Below are 25,001 nucleotides of genomic sequence, written 5' to 3' on the forward strand. Positions count from 1 at the left end.
ATTACTACATTAGGGTCCAATTTGGAGGACCTATCACAGCGCACGTTTTCTCTCCAACCTACTTGGGGGAGGTGCGAAGGAGGTAGAGCCCTCTCTGCGGAGGTCCGGGGGGGCAGTCCCCCTGGCCCGCAAGGCTATTACGATAAATGCCATATGTAATTTGGAGGACCGTTTATAGCCAAATTTTGAACTACATGCTCTAAATTTTAGCCCGCTGATGGATCTGTGATGTGCCTTTAGCTCTACGTAGCCTTTGGGGTCAATCTCGGGGTTTAGATGTGTCAAAATTTGTATTCTAGATACCTGTCCGATTTTGACAGTTTTCTATCCGATTCTTAGATGTCCGATTTTTAGGAGTCCGATTATCATAATCGGACATCCGATTCTGGGTGGTCCGATCGGCCCAGTGGTCCGATTTTGGTCACGTCAGATTCTAGGAGTCGGATCGAAAAAGTGGTCCGATTTTCAAAGTGGTCCAATTCTGGGAATCGGATCGGACACGGTGGTCCAATTCTGACTGGTCCGATTCTGGCTAGTCCGATTTCAAACTGGTCCGATTCTGACTGGTCCGATTCTGGGTGGTCCGAGTGTCCGAGTGTCCGAGTCTGACGGGTTGGTCTGATCGGACGGGATTGGTCCGATCGGACGGTTGTCCGAGCATCCGAGTCCGAGTGGTCCGATTGGACAGGATGGTCCGATCGAACGAGCGTCCGATTCTGGGACTCGGACGGCCTGGTCCGACTACGAACCGATGGCTCGTGAGTTGCACGCGATGCCTCTAGACTGACGTCTACTACACCGAATCGGCCAGTGCCTTCCAGATAGGTACAAAACACTACCAAGAAGTACCAAACATGCTTGGAATCACTATGGTGCTCGAATCAAATGGCACTCCAAGGATCTGTGCCCCCATTTCCCTGTTTTAGCCTGTTATACAGCAACAGAAAACCTTACTATTTACTTCTTTTTCTTTGTTTTTTCCTATCCTAAATGCATCCAAATCACAAAGTAAATACCTACACTACTCCATCTCATAACATAAATCTCAAAAAATAAAAAAACCTACTTGCCAAGGAGATCGAATACCATCTTCAACCCCCTCACTTCCTACCTATCTCAAGCACCAGTTCGGGGGAAGCCCCTTACTTTGATGCTCGATTCGAAGCGCGCAAGTGCTCAAGGCTATCCATTGGTCCCGAAAACGGAACCAAAATGTGGGAGCTTTCACTCAACCGCCAAGACCCACGGACTGCTTATTGTTTCAAGCGTTCCAAGCCAAGCACTAATGGCTACCTCTCACATAACGGACGTGCCATCCATATCTGTGGGTGTAGTGAGCTTACCTTCTTGCCATTCGAGATACCTCCTCTCCCCCGCACTCCAGTAGCTCCACAATCCAAGTGCAAGCTTCAAGCAAGCTCCATCCTCAAGCTCTAAGCTCCAAGCTCCATCGCCACGAGCAAGACAAGAGAAGAGAAGAGAATAGAAGAAGAGAGGAGAAGATGGAGAGCTTCTCCTCCTTGGTCCCTCACCCTCACACACTCACTCCCTCACACTCTCACACTCCCTCTCTGAAGCACAAGCTCAAGCAAGCAAGAAAAAGAAAAAGAAGAAGAAGAAGAAGAGAGCTACTTTTGGCCACACACAAGAATGAGCTTTTCATTCACTTTTCAACTTTATATACAAAACCCTAAATCCCTTTTGGATGGTCATCCCCTTTTTACATGGCTGGCCGTAGCCTAGGCCATTTTTCCCATTGTCCTTCTATCTTCCTAGCTTCCTTTCCACCGCCCGTCTACATTTACAAATTGCACGGGTGAGAGCCCGACGCTTCTTGAATTAAACCATGATGCGCTTGTGCTCTTATACCAAAGTTTTGACTTGCGCTTTTCCTTGTGAGCCTTTCTCCCTTATTTAGGACTCTTCTCCTTGTGCGTCTTTGTCTTCCGTTTCTCTTTTCCTTGGCCTTTGTCTTTGTCTTCTGCTTTAGCTTTTCCATATTTTTCAGCTTCGTTCATTTGAGGGTTAACACATTATGTATTGCATTTTGTAAATCATCAATGGCGGTCGTCGGTCTAAAATCAGCCGACTGAGCGCGTCTGATAGTGCATCTACATCTCAATGTAGACGCAGATATAGACGCAAAAAATGTTTCCTATCATAGCGTCTGAGGGCGCGTCTTAGAGCGCGTGTGCTCTGTAGTATACACGCGATGATACACGCGCTGCACAAAAGGTTGACCTACAGTCTACACGCGATTATACATGCGCATTGACCTGGAATGTGCATCTGACAGCGCGTCTGTGCTGCATCTTAGATGCGCAAATAGACGCGCTAGACAGAAGGTTCACTCTGGAGCACGTCTGAGGGCGCGTCTAACCTGCAAATTAGACGCGGGGATACACGCGCCAGGTCTCCCAGTTCTAATAGTAAACAATATATTTTTGCAAAGATGAATGTGACCAATCCCATGTTTGTGTTTATCAGTTTTCTTGTTTATGAGAAGCATTAGCACTTAAGTTTTATGCTCAATGTCTAAAGAAAGCTTTTTGAAAATGTATGTAATATATGATTTTTTGTATGCAAATAAATTTGTCTTTTTCCTATGTTTTTTTTGCAGATGTCGTATCCTGGTTCATCTAGTAATGACTCGAATGTAGATCGCATGAATGATACATTGGCCTCCTTTGGCAAGGGGGGTCAATGCATTTTTTGGAGGTTTTCCTAGTAGGGAAGACTTTATGGGAGAGATGACCAGACACCTTGGCTGCTCTCCCACAGCAGACGAGGTGTTCAGTGTCATGTCTGGGATGCCTCTGATGTCTTTGCCTGGCACTACTTCCCAGACTCCACATGCAGGTACTCCACATGCAAGTACTCCATATGCAGGTATTCCACGTACTCCACGTGCATCGGCTGAAGCACAGGCATCTGCAGAATCATGTGCATCTGCAGAAGCTCGTGCGTCTAGCAAGGCAGAGGGTAGTCGACAAAGAGGGAGGAGGGAGAGTCGAGGGGGAGGACGAGGCTTGTGTGGGGGTTGCCTAGGAGGTGGCGAGCGGTCACCCTCACCAGTAGATCACGTAGAGGAGGTTGTACGCCAGTACTATAGAGTTACAGATGCTAGTGGCATCTTTCATGACGATGAGGGAAGGGATGTAATGGTGTACATGAGGAGCGTCGTGCATGCAACGTATAAAGATTGTTTCATTGCTTTCAAAAATCAGAAAAGCGACTTGTGGCAGGAGGTATTGAGGGCAGTTCATAGGAGGTACCCAAATCCTGAGGGTCAGCGATTCTCGGATGATTAGGGATGCACAAAAGTGAGGGATATGCTTCACAACAAAAGATCCCACCTCATGACACGGGCCAGGGACTCATTGCGGAGGCTGGAGGAGGGGCGTGGAGCCTATAGCCAACCACCTATGTGCCACTGCATAGAGTGGAAGAAAGCCAAGAAGAAAGCAGCAGAGAAAGTGAAGAGTCGCCAGCACGCAAAGGCGTGACAGATTCAAATGGAAACCATGGGATCGTCGCATTACGGATTGGGCGGCAGAGAGTCATGGGAGGTAGAGTTTGTATGTATATTTTGATTTCTAGTTTTTTTTAATTTATATTTCTTTCAATTTTTTATATATTTTATTCTAATATATTGTGACTCATAATTGTTTGTATATATCTAAATGTTTTGCATACTACCATCGTTGGTAGGACACCTACTCCTAGAGAGGTAGGTTACCATCGAGGCCATAATCGCGCAACGACATGGCTTCACTTCTATGAGGAGGGTCCCATCGCTGAGGACCAATACAACCGGGCCATGAGGATTCGACAGCCAGAGGAGGTATGTTTTTCTTACTTTCCTATTAAAAGTATAGCTAATTATAACTTTTTCTCCACCTTGTCTATTGTAAGCAACCCTGATCTTTTGTGTGTGTAGACGAACCCGGATGTGGAGCATAGCGAGGAGGGGGATAGCGATGCTAGTAGCCATGATGGTACTAGCGAAGATGTTTCCTCTTTAGATTCATAGAGGAGCACCATATCTCCTCATGAGGCCTTCTTTTCTTGTATATGTATGATATCTCTTTGAGCCTACTGCTTGCGGCCACGCTTTAGGTCGCAAGCACTTAAACTTCCCTTGTAAATGCTTTTGATATATAATGAATTTGAATTATATAATGGTTTTTTTTTCCAGTTCTGTTTTGCACGTCTATCAGCGAGTCTAAATTGTAGATAATTCGCGTTTATACGCGCGTGTATAATGCAGACTACACGCGCTTATACACGTGCTTCATAATTCAAATTTAAAAAAGAAATTAAATATTTTTTTTAAATGACATTTTTTCTTTTCCGTTCGCGTCTACCAGTGCTTGTTGTAAAAGCGCGTCTACCAGCGTGTCTATATGCGCGTGTATATGTGCGTCTATTGCGCGTCTATTTGTGCATGTAAATTCGTTGATACATGCGATTATAGACGCGAAATGGTAGATGCGCAAATAGATGGGCGTATAGATGCGCCCGTAAGAATTTCTCTATATTCAAAAATCGCGTCTAAATGTGCGTCTATGAGGCCTTTTTGTTGTAGTGTGAGGAAATGGAGAGAATGGAAAAAGAGGAGGAAATTAATATATCTCAAGAAGACTAGGAATACGCACGAGGTTTCTTATCAAAGGTGAGACATACTATCAATTAATTTGTTTCTATAAGTTATATTTTATATAAATAATTGACATGTTTGATCTTTTATCTTTTACTACTAGTACACATTATTCAATGCTATTTGGTGTGAGGGTAAATATCTTTGAACTCAACGTATAGATGAAAAGAGAAATACCCAAGATTGTGCTATTTACACGCTCTTTTACATGCACATATAGACGCACTAATAGACGCGTCCAACTTCATGCATCTAACATGCACGTCTATGCCTCGTTTTTGTTGTAGTGCAAATCAGTACCAAAATGATAGAAATCCATTAATATAGCATCTCCATACATGTAGACATCATCCGGACATCAATATGCATCAAGTGATCAATCCCGGTAAGCATAGACTTCAAGAGATAAGTATTGCCCTGTTTTGGCCAGATCTGGGACTATTCAAAAAAATCAATGACTGAGCTAAATCAGCTCTAAATGAATCTCAGATAAGAGGCATAACATCCACAAGTGATCTGGTATCAATAGACATCAATAGAAGCATCACATAAGCCATAAGCATACAAATACATGCTGTCTCAGACCTGAAATCTATTGTAGAATATTTTGTCATCAGAATTTGGCAAATCTGACATCACTATCGTGTCCGAAGCGTATCAAAATCCCAACTTAGACTCTTACATTGCCTGAATCGGGTTCCGAATGCCCGAGATATGATAAAAAGAGTGATTTTTTAGCCATTTTTGCAAACATGCGCAAATAAAACGTGAGCATGCTATTGTTCTTGAGGGGCCAAATTAGGGTGGGTAGGGGATAAGCAAGAGCCCAATGAAGGCCTACAATAGGTTTACACAAGCCTAGGACAAGTCCAAGCAAGAGGTGAAGAGAACAAGCTTCAATGATGGAAGCTATGGTTGTCTTTTCATGAAACCCTGTTGTTCATGTCGAAGAATAGTTGAGAACTGAGTGAGAAGCAAGCTCTCATACCTCGTGTAGATGCCGGGGAAGGCTGGGAAGTGCTCGCGAAGGACCTACTCTGATACTAGTTGAAAGGTGGGAAGGATCGAAGCTTGCACTCAAGAGCTATGGCAGGAGAGCAAGAGCAAGATAGAGATAAGAAATGGGACCTTCAACAACCACAATGTGTGGCGGGGCCTTCCTTTATTCAAATTGTCACTAAAATAACAAATAATAAGTGACTGTGATGGGCACCCTCTACCTGCAGTGTGTAGTGGCGGGTACTGTTAATGTAGTAATACACGAGCGGCTAGACGGAGGCGCCTTTATCCCCAACAGAATTGATATGAGGATAATGTGAAACTGTTCTCTTAATCCTTACATGGGCAAGGCAACAATAGCTAAAGTCAAAAGAGATAAGTTTTTGTGTTGTTAGTAGGAAAAACTCGTTGTATGTATCCACAAGGAGATCATTATGCATAAAAATGTGTAGCACGTGAGTTCAAAAAAGGAGAATGCAAAAAAAGATAATCTTACAAGTTTACAGTCACAAAAGGAAAAAATTCTAAAGGCAAAAAATTATTCATAGAAGATTAGGGTCAAGGTTATGTTTTTTTTTTGTTTGAGGATTTTATATTGTAATGCTAATTGTGATGTGCCAATGTAGATGGACATATGAAGCAATGTATACCATTGGCGAGGTGGCAACATCCAATTGCTGGAACAAGTTCATTTTCCAAAAACCATGACTCAAAACTTTGTTTATTTTTATTATAGCATTTATTTTAGGAGTTTTTAGAATGAATCTTCAAAAAGATTCCAAATGTTTATCCTGAGACACAATGTTCCCAAAATTTTGAGTGTATTGCATCGCATGGTAGCTTAAATTCACTCTATGTTTTTCAAATCTTAGAAAACTTGAATCTAATGTATCAAATGTTAGCATTAGTTCATATATATGTATATATATATATATATATATATATAAGGAAAGAAAAGGAATGCTAATTTCAACTAGTCCACCCGTGTTAATTTAATCCATGCATGGGCATCCACTATTAAAGTCGTTCTCTTCAAAGTGCTCGGTAATCGATACTTGTAGTTCCTCGTGAATAGAACACTATTGTGTGAAAGGGAATAGAGAAGCGCTAAGAGGACCATATTATGTGGAAAGGGACGATATTGCATTGACAAAGAAATAAGGCATTCAAATTTTTCAAAGGGAGCACGCCTTCGGAGGATACTGAAAGCTTTTGTTTAATGAAGGTCAGCTAATAAAGGAACTGGTCGATGCATGCAACGAGGGATATCCACGCCTGCGTTTTGTTGGTTGATGATGTGGTTACGTCACGAGGATGAATTATATGCCTGTGAATCAAGTTAATGCATAGCAGCACCTCCACTAATTATAATTTTATGCCAGCGCAGGTCATGCGGGGCGTCTCATCCGTCGAACTATAAGATTGATTATTGCGCCACCCAGCTGCCAGCAACAGTCCTACGCTACTGACTGTGATCTGTCTGACTGACTGACTGACTGCAGCACCTCGCGCAAACAGTACTCCGATTTCCCCCAACCAACAACTTAATATACAAAGTTCAAACTCACGAGAAGGAGAGAGCCTTTGAGATTGTAATTGCATTATTGGCCAGCTGGCGGATCAAGACGCACATGGATATTCAGAAGATGATACGACACGATGTACTTTTTACTACATTAACCGTGGCCGTTTCAGAGGCCGACGTACTTGGGGGGGGATGAGAGGTCGTGGTCGAGAGTGAGGAGGCTGTTATGATCTATATTAAGGACGAGAAGAGCTCTCTGAGGTGGGCTATCGGCAGGGCCGGCGAGGTTGAACGATTGGAGAGATCAGATGGCCGTGACAGCCATCTGATCTCACACCCTCGAAAGAAAAAATTGGCTTGATGGAAGATGCTCCACTTTACATGTGGCAAAATTTGATTCAACAAAAGTGTGCATAAACTTTTGTAATTGGTTGCTTTTAAAACATAAAAAATATATTTTCACACACTTCCGCCGTTAATGTGAACACCCATAGTAGATCTCCTCTAAATTGCTAGAACTTCAGCCGCCTTAGTGTGAACCCCAACCTTAGTAGAGAAGTCCTACCGAAAATGAAGGGCTTTACTTGCATTCAAACATGCATGTAAAAACATAGTAATCTAAAGTTTAAATACACTTATAGACGTGACTAATAAATATACAATTTTTGCGATTTCCCCAGCCTCGAACTTGGGCCTTTTCTTTCAAAAACAAAAAGAAAGAGAAGAAAACAAACACAAAGACACAATAAAATACTTGGTGTGTGTGTGTGTGTGTGTGTGTGTGTGTATGTGTGCATATATACATATATATGCGAATGAGCTCAGATCCAAGGTTCAAGAATCACCATGACACTAAGTGAAACATCTTCTAAAAAAATCCAAGGTATTGTTTCTTTCTTTGTTTTTATAAAGCCATGGTTTACATACAATATATTTCTTTGTTTAGAGCTTCTAGTTCAAGTTTGGGATTTTTGTTCTTGATTGATATTTTTTTCTTTGTGAAAGTTCACCCATAAGTTATGGATACATGCATATTAATTATTGCAATAGCACATGTTATTACTCACAATCATAAATATCCTACTTACGAGCAAATGCTTGCAGGGATTGGGTTACAAACTTGTTTGTTTAGTCTTAAGAAAAATGTGTGTAATAATTGTACTATTTCAATAAACACTTGTATAAAATCATGAGCATGGTTTGCTAATAAGCATGGGTTCTCTCTTAGGACTAAGCAAATAACTATGATTTATGGTGCAGATTTTTTCCATTAACAAGTTCTCTTTTGAAATGTGAATTAATAGAGAGAGTCTTTGATGTGTACCTTATTCTCCATCAAAGTAACTTGACTCTAATTGGATAAAGAAGGCCCTTTTCTTTGTTAACTTTTCAACCCTATCAGATAAAGGACAAAACCCTAGGTAATCAATAAGAGCCATATTTGTTTTCTTTCAAGACCTAAGATTCTTATTATATTTGCTAGATGAGCACAAGCCTAGTAATATTGCTTTAGATAGAGATATGATCTTTTGATTAAGGTTTTTATTTCTTTCAATAAACTTTTAATTTATAGGGAGTTACTAACAATGGGTGATCTTTCTAGAGCTCTAGTCTCAAAGAGCAATGTGTTGTTGAGGGAGAAAATATACACTTGTGGTCTGTACACAAATCGGATCAATCTCCTCACATTAAAGAATGTGAAAAGAAGATAATGTGTGGTGTGTTATGAAGCAAATATTTGAATATGCTAATATTTAGAGTTACAACTAATGCATTCCAATTCAAAATGGTGGGAAAAAGGAATACATCAATAAAGAAGTAATAATGATGATGATGTAGACAGAGAAACAGAAGAAGGGCATGGAGAGGATGATAGTATAGAGCGGTTCTAGGGTAGTGAAATGGGGAGGATGGGGATAATGAGAGATGGAGGATATAAAAGTATGAGGGTAAGGGTAGAAGAGGGTGAGGGTATGATGAAGTGGAGACAAGGAGGGTGATGGACTTGGAAGATAAGTAGGGGAGTGAGGGAGAATGAGATGGTATGTGTAATGAAGCGGGAAAAAAGGGTGGTGGAGTAGAGGGAGATGTAGGAATGGTGAAGAAGAGAAAAAGAATAAAAGTGGTGAAAATAGTGGTAGGGTGAAGTATATGTGTCTTCCCTTGAAGGCTCAAAGGGTTATGTTTTATAGGCACTTGGCTAGGTTATATTATCTGCAAACCCCAATTAATCAACTATAATCTTCATTGATTAGAGCCCCAGATTGGTAGATATACCAAGTGTTGTAATGCAATGCATGGAGACTCTCTTCTCCATAATGTATTTTGTTGTCTTATGTTTACAACTCCTCATAGTCAAGCTTCCTAAAATAATAAGAAAAGAGAAGTTATACTACAAAGGTTGAAAAATGCGAGGGAGAGTTGTGAATGTATATTACTAGTATAATGTAAGATTTTACAGAATGGATGGATAATTTTACAAGGGTTTGAATAGAGAAAATGTGAAAAGGTATATACACTTGTTACAAAAGCTTATTTTGGAGAGAGAGATTCATGGAGGAAAAGATTGTGAATAATAACTAAGAAGAGTCTAAAATCTCCACCATTATAGATGTGTCCTTTTTTATGAATATTATCCTTTCATGCACAAAAATATTGTTGTCTTCTCTTCTTTTAATAGCCAAATATTTTTCCATATATGCAGTATTTATGAAGCTCTAATTATTAAAATAACTCTAGGTACAATAGAGAAAAAGAAGGTCTTCTTCCTTGCTTATTCTAGTAGTCTATTTCTTCTTCCTTTGTGTTTTTGAGAACAATGATTTTGTTGTTGGAGATACACTTGTCCATTGAAAGTTGTAGGGTTGTGTTCTGTTTGGTTTTATTTGGGGAGTTGCACCCCTCTTATTTTAGTAGTTGTTGTTCAAGAGTCATACTAGCCTTATCATTTAGAGAATATGCTACAGGAGCACATCTACAAATGCTACTATAAGATGCCCTACTATGTCTATCAATATGTTTTTGAAAATATTAATATACTCATTTGGTCAAGTGATTATGACATGTGAATACAAATGCATTTGGTCATCTACAAATGCTACTATAAGATGCCCTTCTATGTCTATCAACGTGTTTTTGAAAATATTAATATACTCATTTGGTCAAGTGATTATGACATGTGAATACACATCATAGAGCAAGCCAAATAGAACCATGGGATTGTATGCCACACATATACAATGATAACACTATGTGTGTACATACCGTATATATGTGGCTATTTTTATGTGTTCATGTGTATGTATGAAAACATCTCTACAGAAAGAAAAAATTTGGTGTGTGTATGCATGTGCATGTGTGTCACTATGCCTTTGTCTTTGTTCTCTATAGAAATAGTTAAGGCATATACTTAGACTTGATGTGCACTTAAATGGAGGCCTAAAATAAGGATATGCTAGGTATGCATACACTTACTAGGCATATATGTGTAGATGTAGGATTAGACAAAGGCACACACATACCCTTAGGGTTTAGGATTGGCTAGTTAGGGCTATTCTCATGCTCCTCAATGACATGCACTTCTTGAAGAGTAATTTCCATGTGCACCACAAAGTCATGAATGAGGCACTAGCATTCATGATCGCCGTTAGGACATATACTTGTACAATCTACATTATAGGTTATATTTATTAATGCATGAGGCAACTTAGATATGATATTGTTTGTTTGAAATTCAAGAGAAAGTTTGATATAAAAATGTATACAAAATACACATGGATTTTTATCAAACAAAAAAATATTAATATCTCAAAAATATTATTATTCTATCTTTTTGAAATTATATATTTTGACGTGGGATTTATTTTGTGTAACTTACTAGTGTCTTATTGAATGCAATGTTACACATAGTACATATTTATTATATTGGCTTACTATGAGATACTATACCTCTATAATCATTACTCCTCCATGTGCATACATGAAAGAATTTTAGAAAAAGGGAAGTTGTTGCTTGCATATTTGGAGCTTTTCCCATGTTTATTTTAGCCAACATCTCTCTAGTTTTTTAAAAACTAGAAAATAGAGCATCTATATTAACATCTTTATTCATATTTATACATGTGGCTAAATTCCTAATTAGATGAGTTGATAGGCACAAAATATTAGAGTTCCTTATTTCCAATTTAATAAACAATACCACAAGATTCTAATGTGCAAAAAAGGAAAAGAAGAAGAAGGCATAACCAAAGTAAGGTGAGTCTGAGTGAGCCAAACTACAGTGTCATGTGTATGCAACCAAGAATAAGAGTTTGCATATGAAAAAGTTTCACGGGTGGTTTAAAGCTATATGTCACCTATGAGATAAACTCCCATTGACTAGCATACAAATTACATCCATTAGGTCATCACTTAAACAATGATCATGAATCATCTAATAAGGGATTATCTTTTTAAATGCATCACATAATGCACATATTTTTTACTACTAAGAGATATTCACTATTTTTTATGGTGCCATAAAGGCATGTATTCCCTTGTAGTGTGGGTTTTATTTGTTGATAAGTTTATAGATAAGGGAATTTGGAACAAGGTCTTCTATGCATGTGATAGTGAGGTGACAGTAAGGGTTATATATATTGAACCCTAGAGTTAGATATGTCCATTCTAAGGACTTTTCTTTTGTGCATTGAACTTGCTAACTTATGGATGGAGCAGTATACATATCACAAATCTAGTCAAGTCATATTGTAATACCTTTATTTTTTCTTATCTCATGTACATCAAGAAGGGTAGTTTGACATACTTATAGGGCCACTCATTCTCAAAAGATTTGGTTGTCTTTCATATAGGTTTAACCACACATTTTTTAGTTGAGGGTTTTCAAAAATGACATGCAAAACTACAATCTCTTTAATACTTTGCCTTGTAGTGCTTTAGAAAAAAACATTTAATTTCTAAACATTAGTATCTTTTGGAATCTAAAAAGGATGACATATTTTTATGGGAACCAAGATTTTGAACTTTTGAAAAATTTCTAACTAAAATTTGCAATCGAATTTGAGATACATGTGAGAAGCATACATGGTGATTTGAAAATTTGAAGTTTTCAGAACATATAAAATTATCATGGTTCACAACAATGCCATCAAGTGATATCTTCTCCACCATCAGTTGCATATCTAAGCTATTTTGCTTTTGTATTTCATTATTAATAAATGAGGTAGACAATGTCCCACCAAAAAATGGATTATAATAGTAGCTTTTGGCAATCTATGGTTACCCTAAAAAATAGTAAACATTTCATACCAACTCCATGCTACATGAGGTTGCTATCATTAAGTGCTCAAAGTACATTCTACTTTGATACATTCAATCAAGTTTTCCCCACAACATGGTAAATTTCTATTTTAACTCGATGCATTTCATCAAGATTATGGTACATTTCCTTGCAAGGTTGATGTAGGATATGAGTAGTGATGCAAGGAAAAGGGGGCCAATGTGTAGCTATCGACATTGTCTCTCTCTCTGTCCAAGTGATAGAGAGATATTAAGATAATGGGGATAAAGAGAGAAGTTGAGAGATATGGTAGGGAGAGAGAGACAGAGACAGAGACAGAGAGAAAATTTTACATTTACAATTTATGGCAATCATATTTTTAGATCTAATAGGCTAAAATTTTCTACAAGGCATAAGTTGTGTATAGATGTTCCACATCCTACAGGTGTGTATATGTGTAACGTGTCCACTTGTTCCCTTCAGGACACGTCTTAGCAGTCCATCGAAAAGGAGGTCTAGAAAGCTCTCCCCGGCACCCCCATGGAATGTCACGGGTTTGCGATCTAGGACTTTTTGTGTCTACCACGTAGGGGAAGTATTCTAGTCATTCCCACTTAGGACCGAATGAGGGTTTTCCCTAATGGTCATTTCCTAAACGGCAACTAGCATCGAACTCCAAGGGAACTACTTTACGCAAAAACACCAGGGCTGAAGCCGATTCACGCTGCACTTAGCACTTGACATAGAAAAGCAGTGTCAAACAAGTTTCTTTTCAACAGGTTATCATATTTATCCTTGGAACACATTTATAAAGTCCAGCCTGTAGGCTTATCCATAATCCGCTCGAAGGCTATCCAGCAATCCACAGGGATTACTAATCCAAGATTCCGCCCGTAGACTAGTATGCGGGCCTCGAGATCCAATCCCAAGTCACGTTGGCCTCTTGTGCAGGGCCTGAAAGGCGAAGGATTTACAACCAGAGCTCCCCTGGCACCCAAGCGTCCTCTTGCTCCAAGTAGCGCTCAACGGAGAGACCTCACGCGATGGGTTCGGTCCACGTTCACGGCTAACAACCCCCTTGGTTAGGGTCATGTAGACAGTCAGGGGTAACTGAGGCTGCCTCTCCCTTCAGGCCTTCAACTTGAAGCATTAGATATCTTTTCATCCTTTAATTCCTTGAGCAAACAAAGCAAACAGTGCTCTCTAAACTGTTACAAGCACACTCATTTTTAGTGGTCGTTAATTTGGCCAACTGCTAAGGAGTGAATACTTCTCTGCGAATGCATCCATCATTTGATTCGGGATCAATTGCGACTTGGAAAGATCCCCAAGGGATTGTTTGTTAACCCTTATGTCCTTGGGTTAGGGCTGTACCCTATTAACCCAACTTAACCAATCCCTTAAGTTCTATTAACAAAAAATATGCTACTCCAGATTATTGATTCGTCCTTTGCTTCCAAGCAAATATCTGATCCCCTTATCTTGGTCACTTTTCCCAAGAAAGGTACTATATCAGGACGACTACTTATCCTCTTGCAAGATTAACTTGTGCAAGAATCTGTCAATCTCATTCTGAGGAATTGGCCATTCTCTTGTGGTCAAATCACAAGATCATGCAACGTTGCAACTCATTGCACAAGTGACACATCTTATTTATGAGACCATTTCACCCATCGAACGGTGCCTTCTAATCACGGAATCATGATTAGATAGAAAACAGGGTTAGGGTGTCTTCATATCCAATCCGTTCCTGATTGAACTAGGCCGACATTGTCGGCCCTAGGGTTCCAACTCATTGTGAGTTTCATCTTTTTAACGAGCGATCCTTAGGGTAGAAACCCTAGACCATTTCTTGCAAGTATATCCTATTGTCCCTACATTCTGTGAATGTGGCCACATCTTTAGGGTATGAGAGTCTTAACTTGGCAATAAGTGCGACTAGGTCACGTCCTCAACGTGCTAAACCCTAGTTAGCACTTGGGATATGTTGCATCGATTTAACCATTCCTAAGCGAGTCCTTTGCAGTTTAGGTGTTTAGGACAAAACAATTTACTTGTCTATTCATGAAGATATTGTGTTGATCAAAGAGGGGAAAAACTAGTTGCATTACGATACCATTCTCGTAAGCACACGATTCATTGCCTATGTATGATTATATTTACAACCACTAACTTTTGTGGTTAAGATCATGTTAAGTTAGGGCATAATTTCTATTGATGCATTCGCGATTCATGCTGCTAAGCTTTTAGGGTTTATATTAAAACGAACCATGCAGCCTTTCCCTAACTTCATTTCTGAATGAAATATTCGTACGTTGAATGAGCATTACACAACCTTTCCTAACTACTTACATAGTTGATTGAGATTTACGCCAATTGACTAGAGTTTAACCTACTTCATGTAGCCCTAGAATCATTTCCATGCCTTGAAAATTCCTACGGTTGTTAGCAACCCTATTTAATGAATCATTGCAAAGAAAGAGATGTCTAATAATGCGACATGCTATTTAATCTTTCCATGCATAATCGAGATGTACTACAATGACTTTGTAATGATAGTCCTTAGTTGTTCTAGATTCGTTACTTGGTAATGCACAAAAGCAACTTGCTAAAAATGCATAGACATCTTTTGTTCATTCCATTGAAAAATATAATTGACCAATCTTCAATCGTGAGTTATAGCCAATGTCTTTCAATCGTAAAAGTGCATCCTAATTTCATAAATTAACCATGCATAATTGCAATATTTCAATGTAAATAAAAAATAGACAGAAAACTTGGACTTGTGGGTTCAGTGAAATATCCTCATGAATGTTAGGAGATGATCCTCCTGCGGTTGCACCTTGTGCCGTTTTAGGGGCCATCGTGAATTCGACCTTCTTGCCTTGGCCGTAGTCTTATGATCTTGGCCCATCTCCCTCGTACGCGAAATTCCCTTTGCGGTACGGCTTCCTTGATCGAAGCACCGTCTTGTGGAGTTGGGCTTTGGAAGGCCTTAGGGTTTGGAGAAAAAAATCCCGAGGGTTTAAGGAAATTATGGGGAAAATCGAGTGGGAAATGCTTTGTAGCTCCCACTCCTTCAAATCCCTGGAAAGGCATATTAGGGAACTAGTGGGAAGGCCTTATAGGCTTCCTCCTTGAAGCTCGAAGGAACGAAAAGTTATCTTTAGGAGGGTTCAATGGGAACGGCCTTAAACTCGGCAAGGATATTGGCCTTGTGACGGATGAAATGAAAAAGGCCTTTAAATTCCTTATATAAAATGGCCTTCACGGGAAGGGATAAAATGGCTTTAAAGGACTTGTGTGGGAAGGGGTTTAAAAGGAAACCGGGGTGGGTAAAAAGGCTTTGTGGAAATGCTATGGAAAGGGCTTTAAAAACCCGAGCTAAGGTGGCTTTTGGGAAATGCAAGGGGGAAAGGGGGCTTAAATCCCGGGGGGGAAAAACCGCTTTATAGGAAGCAATGGAAAAGGGGGCTTAGAGAGCCCCCTTAGAAGCTTCCAAGAAGCTTCTTGGAAGCTTCTGTGGCCGTGAGCAATCTACGTGGAGGAGGAGGCGATGATTTGATGACGGCTTGTTGGCGGGAAAGAGGTGAAATGATGGCAACGGCGGCTCTTTTGTGGCGACTCCTCCCCCCTCACGGTGCAACTCGGAGCGACGTAGCTCTCCTCTCTCTCTCACAGTCTGTGAGCATCATGACTCCTCAGCTTCCCTCCTTGTTCTCCCCTTATGGGGGGGGGGGGGGGGGGGATATTTATAGGAAGAGGGGGGATGAGGGCTCCCTCCCACGTGTTGCCTCGCATGGCTATCCCCCCTTCCACCTCCATAGTTTCCCAATTCAGCCCATCCCCTTCCCTTAGCCACGCTTTGGCTGGGGGAAGGTAATAAAAAAGTTTGCAATAAATCTAACATTATCCTCTTGACCTCCTCCCAAGAGGATGTTCACCTGCTGCGGCTATGTGGTTTTTAAAACTCGGCCTTGTTTGGCCAGTGGAGAGTCATGATACCTTGTGTATAGTTTAAAGATTGCACTGTCCGTAACTTCAATGCCGACATTGTCATTTGCATGAGTCTCACATGGCTAGTAATATTTTCCAACAGAAATATTACATTCTCTCCCCTTTGGAGGAATGGAGATGTCCTCATCTCGAGATAAACTGGGGATATTGATGGTTGAGAGTGCTTTCATCTATCCAAGTGGCATCCTCCTTAGGATAATATTTCCACTGGATGAGGCATTCTCTCAAGGTTCTGGATCTCAGTTGTCTCTCCGTAACATCTAAGATCCTGTCAGGCCGTAGCTCAAGGACTCCTTGGCTAGGCATTACAACTTGTTGGTCATCAAGTACATGGCTAGGATTAGGTATGTACTTTTTCAATAGGCTGATATGGAATACATTATGAACCTTTAGGTTCTCAGGGAGTTGCAGTCTATAAGCATTAGGTCCTAGGCACTTGAGGATCTTGTATGGTCCACAATACCTTGGACTTAGCTTCTTGCAATCTCCTAAGGATAGGGAACTCTTCTTTGGGCGTACGCGAATGAAGACCATGTCTCCTTCCTCGAAGATTCTATCTTGACGCTTCAAATCTGCGTATGCCTTCTGTCTATCCTTGGCAGCTTGGATGTCCTGTCTTGTTGACTTTACTTGGTCATCCATCTCTTCCAACATATGCCTTGAAGATTCAACCCTCAAGGTTGGATCTGAGAAGTTTAGGGGACTTCGACAATCATGAACATACAATGCTTGAAAAGGGGTCATCTAAATGCTTTGTTGGTAAGAAGCATTGTAGGCAAACTCTACCAAGGGCAAGTATTGAATCCACCTTGTTGGATCACGGCAGCAGTGTGCCCTTAGCATATCCTCAATGACTTGATTGACTTGCTCTGTTTGGCCATCAGTTTGAGGATGGTAAGTTGTACTAAAACAGAGTTGAGTCCCAATGGCTTCAAAGATAGCTTTCCAGAAGTGTGATATGAAGAGAGAATCACGATCACTAATGTTTCTTCTGGGTAGTCCATGTAGCTTGAATATCTCCTTGATAAACAACCTTGCAATGTCTGAGGCTTTATAGTTTGTCTTTACTGGAATAAGGTGTGCAACCTTAGTAAGCATGTCAACCACAACCGTGATGGAGTTGTATCCTTCCTGAACTTGGGATAGGCCAACAATAAATTCCATACTGATGAATTCCCATTTCATTTGGGGAATGTCAAGTGGTTGTAACTTTCCTGGCATTTTGACATGTTCAGCTTTGATACGTTGACAAGACAAACACTCAGTGACATATTTGAGAACGTCACCTTTAAGTCTCTCCCAAAGTAGCTCTTCCTAACTGCATTGAGAGTCTTAGCATAGCCAAGATGTCCTGAGAAAGGGGAATCATGAGCCTCCCACAGTATCTTCTGCTTAAGTGACTAGCTTGCCGGTATACATAATGTCGTTCTAGACAAGTCCACTATTGATAGAGAATTCATGATACTTAGCCTGTAGCTTTTGGTTCTGGTCCTTGATAGGGATCTCCCTTAGCATCTTTTGATAGGATGGATCATGGCATGCTTCCTCTCTAGCTAGCTCAAGTATTGGGTTGTTTGGCATGGATACCTTTGTGGCTAGTGATCTAGTTGTTGATGGATTTTGCAAGATTAGTGAATTAAAGAATGCCTTGCGACTGAGTGCATCGAGAACTACATTCTCCTTTCCCGGTTGATATTTGATTTCAAAATCATACTCCTCCAGCACTTCAATCCACTGATGTTGCCTCATGTTGAGCTCGTTTTGGGTAAAGATCCACTTGAGACTTTTATGATCAGTCACTAGAGTAAACTTGTTACCCAACAGGTAGTGTCTCCAAAGCTTTAAAGCATGGATGACAGCTAACAGTTCTAGATCATGGGTAGCATAATTCTTCTCATGGCTCTTCAGTTTCCTTGAAGAGTATGCTACAGGATGACCTTCTTGCATGAGCACACATCCTAAGGAAAGCGTGGTTGCATCAGTTACTACCTTGAACTCTTTACTAAGGTCTAGAAGTTTTAGGATAGGTGCTGATACCAAACTTTGCTTCAATCTATCAAAGCTGGTTTGTTTGGCACTTGACCATGCAATGGATGTTTGCTTCTTCAGTAAGTCAGTCAGAGGTGCTGCAATCAAATCATAGTTTTTTATGAAGACCCTATACCATCCTATCAATCCAAGAAAAATGTGTATTTCTTTGACAGTTGTTGGTATTGGCCATTCTAGAACATCTCTAACTTTGGCCAGATCCAGTGAGATTCCTTTCGCTAATACGATGAATCCCAGATATTCAATCTGACGCTTGAAGAATTCACATTTCTTGATCTTAGCATACAGCTTGTGTGACCTCATTGTCTCAAGGACAATCTGAAGTTGGGGTTCATGAACTTTTTCCTGTTTGGAATAGAATAAGGTATCATCGAAAAAGACAAGTACGAAGTCATCAAGATATGGCCTAAAGATATCCTGCATTAAGCTGTTGAAGGTGGCAGGCGCATTCGTGAGTCTGAATGACATAACTAGGAACTCAAAGTGTCCATATCTTGTGTTGAAGGTCGTCTTTGGGATATCTTCTTCCTTGATCCTTATCTGATAGTAACTAGACCTGAGATCAATCTTGGAAAATATCTTCGCACCCTGAAGACGATTAAGAAGCTCATCTATTCTAGGAATAGGATACTTGTTCTTGACAGTTCATTGATTCAACCCTCTGTAATCAATACACATATGAAGCGTTCTATCTTTCTTTTTCTGGAACAGTACTGAAGCTCCCCATGGTGAATTGCTAGGACGCATGTAGCCCTGATCTAGCAGTTGCTTGAGTTGTTCCTTCAACTCAATTGCTTCCAGGATGGACATTCTATAAGGTCTCTTTGCAATTGGCGTAGCTCTTGGCACTAGCTTGATCTCATGATCCACTTCTCTTTGAGATGGGAGTTCTGTCAACTCTTTAGAAAATACGTCCACGTACTCCTTTAGCCATGAAGGTTCTTCACTAGACTCCTGCTTCTGATCTAACTTATTGAGCTTAATCAAGTAGACAGGTAGTCCCTTTCTAACTCCCTTTATAATCTGAGATGCTTTGGCCAATTGAATTTTCAGCTTTCTAGCCTCACCTTGAGTTGTGACCAATTCCCCTTCAGAGTTTCGAAAGGAAATTTGGCCCTTTCCACAATGAATGTGGGCATCATTAGGTTTAAGTCAATCCATTCGAAGTAGAAACTCATGGATACCTAGGTTCATGATTTTGAATTTGACCGAAGTCGACTTTCCTCCCAAAAAGAATTCCACCTTAGCAATGTTGAGTGTTGAAATGACCTGTTTTTTGGTTGATTTTTGTTGTTTTTGAGAGTTGAATGGTTGATTTTATGAGATGATTGATTGGTTTGGAAGTGGTTTGAGAGTGTTTTGGATAGGTTGGAATGGTTTTATTAAGCTCATGATGTTTATTCGTAGAGATGTGAAGTTCTGATGATGTTCTGATATGTTCTGTTTGGTCCTCATAGCTTCTGTTGAGCTTCTGTTTTGTTCTATTTTCTCTCTGTAAGGAGGGATGGAGTATTGATTGATAGGTTTTGAGATTTTTTGAAAGCTTATTGAGTGATTTTTGATGGTTTGGAATGGTTTTGGTATGAGTTATGTGGTTCTGATGCTTTCTGTTGACCTTCTGTAACTCTCTGTTGAGCTTCTGATGAGCTTCTGTAGACCTTCTGTATGCCTCTATATGTGTTCTGTTGGATGAGAGTGTAACTTGGGAAAGTTTTCTAGCCTTGGAAAGAGGTGAATACAAGTGCAAAAGAGCTAAAAGAAGTCAAAGAAGTAGCTGCTGAAGACTCAAGTAAAGACTAGAGTGAAGTGATAGTGGTGAGCTATGAAAAGACATTGTAGTGGCTCTAGTGCCTCTTCATATCAGACATACCTCTTGGGAGGTGCATCCACGACCTAAGAAGGATTATTGAGAGTTATTTTTCAGTGATTTTAGTGAGGATATGATGTACTATTGATGGAGAGAGAGAGAGAGAGAGTCAGAGATAGTCAATTCTATCAAAACAGTGTGATTGTATATGAGAGATTGAGAGAGAGAACTATGAAGACATTGAAGATGAATACTATGTGATGTATTTCCATTCAAAGATGGTGTATTCCTTTACTTTCTTTGTTATATTGATGGATTTTATGAAGATGTTGAAGAATATGGTTGATTCTATCAAATCCGTGGGAGATCTACATGATGCTGCATGAAGATTTGTTGTGCCTGGTGTTCTTTTCTTCATTGTGATCATATAAACCCTAATAAAAAAGCTTGTTGATGTTACAAGATAGATTTTACTGCAAGAGAATTCCCTTTTCCTTGGTGTTCCTCTTGGGGCTCCATGTTTTTGGTGCGCAGCCAGGGAATCTTGCCATCAACAAGCACCAGAAGAGGCTGAAAATGAAGAAAATGACATTGCCAAGAAGAGAAGAATTCAATGGATGTTTGTAAAGTTCCTTCTTCCACTGAAGATTTGGAATTTCTCATAATCAAAGCCACTTTCCACAATAAGTTCATCCCACAATGGCGGAAACACATCACCATCATGATGCATACTCTATGTGGTGGACAATTTCCTCTTCCTGTTGAAGCAACAGAAACTTGCATCTTAGTGGCAAACTGTTTGGGAATAAACTGGAGAAGAAACGGAGAGAATGACCATCCATGGAAGATTTGGCATTCATTGAGAAGTTTTCAGACATCATCAAGTGGGAGATTGTGAAGAAGCTTCAGGAGTCTTGGTTTGTGGAGGTTCACAAAAATAAGAAGGAAAAGAGTTGGAATTTGTTCGTGGATGCTCAACAGCAAGATACATGGGATGCTTGGTGTTCTAACAATCTTCTGTTTGTTCAATTAGCAACCCACTGGAAGTTGGTAGACAGAGTGTTTTCCACAACATACACTGTTGAAACCATCAGAAGCTAGCATTACTATGATGATGGCAGCACCACAATGCTTAGACGTATGCATTTTGACACCTTCAGAACCGAATACCTTCCTCTGTGCAGCAGTGGCATGAAAGTAGAATTCAGAGACGTTGAAAAGGAAGAAGTAGAAGAAATGTTGGCAAGAGAGTCCTCCAGAGACTGAAGCCTTCTGTTATCCCTCTGTGGAGCACTAACAACATAGTGGAGCCAACCCCCTGATGAATGACGCAATAAAGAGGCAAGCGTTAGAATGAGTCCAGAGGTACGTGAGAAGAGAGAAAGCAAAAATCAAAGCCGAGAACGAGCTCACAGGAGAAGCCGCCTTTGACGCCCTTGCGGAACTCTTTACAGAAGTCCCAATGGCACATCAGGCCCTTCCTCCTCCTGCTGGAGGTGCACTTCCAAGCCAAATCCGTCCTGGAAATATTGATGAGACTGGCCAATGAATGTAGTCCCATTGCCAGTTTTTAAGGGAGAGTACAATGAAGACCCCGATCTTCATGTAGCAGAGTTTATGGTAGCATGTGTGCCTAACAATGCCAGAACCCCTGAGCATTGGTTAGCAATATTCCCTGCCACTTTCAAGGGTGCGGCATTTCAGTGGTATGAGACACAAGCAGCAGGAACTTTTGGCACATGGGATGACCTGAAGTTGGCCTTCCTCACTAAATTCAGGCGTGAAGATTTTGAAGACCGGATGCGAGAGGAATTTATGAATTTAAGTCAATCATCTGGAGAAAGAGTAGAAGCTTATGTCTCACGAATGGAATCCATCCTGAAGAGATGGACTAACCATAATCTAGATGATGGCATTTAGAAGGGGATGTTTCTCAGAGGATTACAACCAGAAGTCCGTAAGTTTGTGGAGCTGCAAAGACCAGCCACATTGCAAGCTGCAACAGAAGGTGCAAGACTGTACGATGAAGTGGAAGCTAGATTGGCGATGAATCCAGGAAGAGGAGTCCTACCTCCTCTGATGCCAGGAATGATGTACCCACCAAATGCATTCCCAGGGACAGTCCCCTACCCCTACCAACAGATGCCCCCAGTATCACAGTACAGTGTACCAAATCCACAGTGGCTACAATCAATGCCTCAAATGATGGTTCAACCACAACAACAATGGTCCCAAACAATTTTCCCAATGCCAAATCAACAGCAACAGTGGAACCCTACCAACTGGAGCCAACAGCCAATAGTTCAAACAGGAGCTCTGAATCAGAATCAGAACAGAGACCCCTCTGCACCAGCTCAACCTATTTATGCAGTGATTACAAAGACTCCTCAAAACCCTACTGCCAGTACCTCAGGAGGAGAAAGCTTGAAGGATTATTTATCCAACTCAGTTTCAAATATCAAAAAGGAGTTGATGGATGTGATTACAGAGTAACTACAGATACTAAAAGTGAATACCGCCAGCATATCCAACGTTGCAAGAGCAAGAAGAGATGTGATGCGATCAAATACTTGGTGTAATAAGTGTCATCAAGCAGGCCATTTAGCCACTGAATGTACACGAAAACCAACCATTCCTGGAGCCTTCTGTTCCTACTGTTTGCGGAAGAACCATACAGAGGATATTTGCTCTCTGAAGGAGATGCATGATAGGAGAAGGAAGGAAGAAGATGCAAGATTCAACTTGTTGGAATCCAAAATGACAACATAGGATATTGGACCCAAGCCAAGAGAGTTTGGTCCTAATTTCGGACCCAGAACATTTCCATCCCAAAGTTACAGAGGAAGACAGTCTGGTGGTGGTTAGAGATCAGAAGTGGAGTGTTACAGATGTGGAGAAAAGGGATACATTTCACCAAATTGTCCAAATCCCAGAAGGTCAGTGGATTATAAGCCCTTATGCAGTTGATGCAAAGGAGAAGGCCACACTGCAAAAGATTGTCCAAGCCCAGCCCCAGTGAAAAATAGTGCTACTGATAATCCGTCCAAGGCCCAAGAGCCTACCTCCAATTTAGTGGAATTGGAAGTTGCTACCATCACGCGTGCGAAGAAGAAGGAACCACCTATCCAGAAAGAAAATAATCCTCCTGCCAGAATAGTGAAGTTCAATCTTCTACCAGAAGAACAGAACAGAACAGAACCTGACAGTGCCGTACAGAGCACCACAGTGCCACAGAGAGTCACAGAGACAATTCCAGAGACAGGACCAGAGGTCCAGGATATAGAAGAGGAGGAAGTGCCACAAGTGGCAGAAGAAGGCCCCATGATACCCTTGTTGGAAGAAAAAGGGAAAATAAAAGTGGGTGTTGCCCCATTCCCTAACCGGTTAGAGAAGCCAGTGGATCCTATTAAGGAATACGATCTGGTCAGAGATCTAGATACCTTTAAACCAAACCTCATATTCCAACAATTGTTGATGTTGTCTCCCAGTTGCCGAAAAAGGTTCAAAAGTATACTAACAAGAAGTCGTGGATTAATGATTTCTCCCTCAATAGCAACAAAGTCCAACAAAGCTCCAGAGCCTGTAAAAGAAGTGGATGTGGCTAACGCCTTCCTAGATCCGGGTACCCCAGAGACTGGTGTGTGGATAGAAGGCTGCTTTATTGCAAATGCACTGATTGATGGAGGCTCATCAGTGAACATTATGACGGATGTGATAATGAAGGATCTAGGCCTACAAGGTGTGCAACCAACCCAATGGCTCATCAAACTGGCGGATCAGAGTAGAATCAAGCCTTTGGGCATTCTCCCGTATGTGAAAACTACAGTGGCTGGAAAAGATTATTGGCTAACCTATCTAGTGGTGAAGCCAAACTCTTATGGTACATCCTACCCACTATTACTGGGCAGACCATGGCTTTTTGAAGCCAGAGCAAGGACGGATTGGTTCAAAGGAACCTTGACCTTGGGTAGAGGACCCAATAAAGTGGTGCTGAAGCTATATGGTGCTCAAAAAGGACATGGATCCACCTCCTTGGAATTATCTTCTGACTCCCCCAATGAGGCTACAGATGGAACATCAGCAGACGAAGATGCTATCAAATAGATCCTTCCCAAGAAAACAGTGGCACGTTCCTTAACAGTGGATACTGTAAGCCAACTCCCAAAAGATGCAAAGCCATTATCAATGGGTGAATACTTCCTACCTGAACTAGGAACGATTTCCGAAATCACTTTTGACAGTGAGATAGAAGCATGGATGTACTACTCTCCCTGTTACATGGCCATAGCAGAGCTAGAGACAGAGGCAGAAGATGAAACAGAGAACCTATTCTTCTCTTACAGAGCTCCTACAGAGATAGAAACAGACACAGAGAGAGAGGCCAAAGAGGATGGAGATAATATTGAAGAAGGTTATGAAAGCGAGACGGAAGAGTCTATCCCACCTGAAGAGGATACATATGAAGAAGAAGTTCGAGAAGCATAGGAAGCAAACGAGCTCATGTTGTGGGACAGAATGGCGATGGTACCATTTGGTCTGGTAAATGGATCTTCTCATATGCAAAATCTTTATAAGAAATGGGTTAAGAAGAACAAGCCGTCTTTCAGCAGTGGCTCTTGCCGCTTTCACCCACCTGTGCCAAGAAAAGATGATGATGATGCATCCT

The sequence above is a fragment of the Lygodium microphyllum genome, chromosome 18 (assembly GCF_053477565.2).
Source record: "Lygodium microphyllum isolate KBCC chromosome 18, Lygodium_microphyllum_v1.1.10, whole genome shotgun sequence".
In the NCBI taxonomy this organism is placed as follows: Eukaryota; Viridiplantae; Streptophyta; class Polypodiopsida; order Schizaeales; family Lygodiaceae; genus Lygodium; species Lygodium microphyllum.